The sequence below is a fragment of the Octodon degus genome, unplaced genomic scaffold (assembly GCF_000260255.1).
Source record: "Octodon degus isolate 3935 unplaced genomic scaffold, OctDeg1.0 scaffold00101, whole genome shotgun sequence".
In the NCBI taxonomy this organism is placed as follows: domain Eukaryota; kingdom Metazoa; phylum Chordata; class Mammalia; order Rodentia; family Octodontidae; genus Octodon; species Octodon degus.
Window position 1 is genome coordinate 10,285,091 of NW_004524677.1, and position 3,447 is coordinate 10,288,537.

The window sequence follows — 3,447 nt, forward strand, 5'->3', positions numbered from 1 at the left end:
AATGCGTTTGTACTGCTCAGTGAAGGAGGTCATATGGATCTGGAACCAGTGGCCTGCGGGCTGGAGGCGCCATTGTGGGGGGCTGTGGGGCAGGGTGAGAAAGCCAGGCCGCTGGGGTGCTGGACCCCACTGTCCTCTTTGTTTTCTGAGCACAGTGCTGTGACATGCAGCCACCACCCACAGCACACAGGAGGGCACTTCAACCACAGATCCTGCTAATCACAGACCAAAACCTGCAAGAATATTAGCCAAAATAAGCCTTTTTCTTTTGATAAGTTACCATAGATTGTTGTGAGCGGAACCTAGCAAGCTGCTCTAACAGAGTATGCAAAAAAGGGATTGTTACTTATTAACAATTCATTGAGGCCAGGCCCATGGCTGAGCGCTACTGCTACTGCGGTCATCCCTTGATCCTTTTCTGGAAATGCTACCGTGAGTTGAATATATGTCAACTGAAAACACAATAAAAAATTGGAAAATATTATATAATCTCAGACTGGACTGTGGCTTTGGGCACTGGGTGATGTCCCGGGGAGCCCCGCTCTGTCCTCCGGAGGCAAGGCACACGCACCACTCCTTCACCTGTGCGCCCACTGAGGGGCGCTGCACTGCCCTGTAGCATGGTACGGCCTGGGCAGGTCCTCCTTGACATGGCCAGCACTCTGAGAGGAAGGCATTTGGAAGGCAGACAGCTAGAGCACAAGAGTGCTCCCTGTCTTCTACGGGGATCTGCAGGCTAGTGGCCTTGAGATTGACCCGAAAGCCCAGGGCTCGTTTCCCCAGCTGCCTGCTCAGGGTGCCGCCAAGCACAATGGCACACACACGGCTAATCCCAACACCAAGAGGTGGAGGCAGGGTACCCCGCCAAGAGCCCCCGAGCCACTGAGGGAGACTATCAAAATAAGACAGAAAGAGTGTTGGGGATGTAGCTCAGTGGAACACCCCAGACCTGACCTCCAGGATGCAAGGAAGGAAAGAAGGGAGGGAAAACTGGGGCAGGATCACACGGGCAGAGTGTGAGTCGGTTTCCTCCGAAATTGAAGCATGTGGTCACCATCACCTACAAATACATGCCTGTTCTCATGCATGCTTTATGGGAATTTCAAACTTTTACGTGATCTTTATGATTCTCTTCCTTCAAGATCCGCCATCTCCCTTGTTGGAAACTGCAGGAGGAGGAGTAGACACAAATGACTTGGGTTTACTGCTTTTTATTTTCATTTTTCATAGTTTGTGGGACTTTGTAGGGTATTCTAGGGAACCTGTCACAGACGTCACAATTTCTCCAGGAAAGTACAATTTGTTCATAATTCTTATTTAGCTAAAATGCCAAAATTATAGAAAAGGTGCAGGAATGGTACAAGGAGCTCTCACAGCTTCTCTGCCTGGGCTACATCCATTTCCTGTTTGCTGTGTGTGTGTGTGTGTGTGTGTGTGTGTGTGTGTGCACGCAGGTGTGTGTGTGTGTGTGGTGATATGTCAGAGGCCCCCGGAAGATGCTCTCTGTTTGACAGGTGCTGGGAACCAGCCCCACACATGAGCCAGGCAAGTGCTCGGCCTGGTCACGAGCACCACTTCTGAATTCTTATTTACTTACTTTTACACTATAATCTACTACCAAGTTGGGATCTGCTTAAAAAGTATTTGATAAAGACAACATTCTATATGCATTCTAATATCCTATATTTCCAATTATTTCCCTTGTAATAAAATTCAGCTTCACCAAAAACATATTTATGTTTTTATTTTCCTCATAAATATTTAGTTAACTTCTTATCACTGGGGGCATGAAAATATATTTTCCCAAGGCTACAGCACACCCAGATTACAAGGTGGGTGTTTAATGAAACACGTCTCATCCTTTAATACATGCGCTGCTCGTGTAAATGGTCATCACTGTAGTATCTGTGTCCTCGGGGGTCCCGAGGCCAGTCACAGTGATCACTAGTCCCGATGGCAGGGCGGGCTAGCGGGCGCTACTAGAGACAGGCAAGCGCACTGGAATGTGAGATGCGACACACAGCTCCAAAGAAGGCAGCGCACGCGTGGTCTCACTAGTACTGATTTAAAAATTGTAATGTTCATCTTTCTCTTGATTTTACATGTGATTTCTTTTAAAAATCAAAGCATTTCCCAAACGAAACTGAGCAAATTCTTAAAATTTTATGGAGAACTTATACTGACATCATTAAACATAAAAGTTCAGACTTCAGGGTTGAAGTTGCAGCTCAGCTGTAGAGCGCTTGCCTGGTCTCTGCAAAGCCCCAGGTGCCATGCAAGCAGCAGGTCAGGGGGGTGGAGGGAGGAAGGGAGGAAGGGGAAAGGAGGGAGGGAGGGAGAGAGAAAGAGGGAGAGAGGGGGGAAGAAGGGAGGGAGAAAAGGGGACAGGGAGGGAGAGAGAGAGAAAGAGGGAGAGAGGGAAAGAGGAAGGGAGAGAGGAGGGAAGAAGGGAGGGAGGAAAGGGGACAGAGGGAGAGAGAGAGAAAAAGGGAAGGAGGGAAGGGGAAGGGAGAGGTAGAGAGAGAGAAAGAGAGAAGAAGGGAGGGAGGGAAGGAGAGAGAAAGGGAGGGAAGGGGGAGGGAGAGGTAGAGAGAAAGGGAGAGGGAGGGAGGGAGGGTGGGAGGGAGAGAGAGAGAAGTTCAAGCTCCTGAAAAATGTTCAGAAATTTTTTCCACTTCTACCACCAGTAGTGATCTCTTTAGAGGATATTATGAAGATATTTCAATGAAAATCTTCACAGGTGTCAACTCAGTAACACAGAATCCTGATTCCCAGGATCTATACACACACACGACAGTGGTCAGCATAAGTACTTGAGAAAAAGAAGCTATCAAAAACTGGTAAAGAAAAGGTCTTCTGTTTCACTTCAGGAATTAATTTTCATAGAAAGTTTACATGGCTCAGAATGGCCACTGAAAATACTTGCTAAAGAGGTCCCAATTATTCTCTGTGTGCATGTGTGTGTGTATGTGTGGGCAGGTGTGTGTGTGTGTCCATGTGCAAACATATATGAAGGCTTTTCTGTTCTGACGCATGACAAGTTTCCTGATTGGATGCTTTAACCCCATTTTCCCTCTGGCTAAATTAAATTAGAATATTTAAACATAGTCCCTAAGCCCTTTGTATCCTGAATATTTTTACAATTATGATACCTAAATGAAGAATAGGAATTAAATTCCTAATGTCACTGCAATAGGCTTTACCACGTGCAGAATAAAAAATGGTAAGTGTCAACCGAAGAGTACATTGATTTTATGACATAATGTTTTGTGGAGGATACTTTTAACTTTAAAACTGATATTATTTGACATTTACGGAAGTAGCACTTCATATTGTATTGCATCTAACCTCTGACTGCTGATTTTCTAAAAACGAAGGAAGCAAAGACAACAGAGGCAACAAAGAGAAACCTAGCTGGGAGGCCTGCCTGACCCTTGGCTAGCTGCT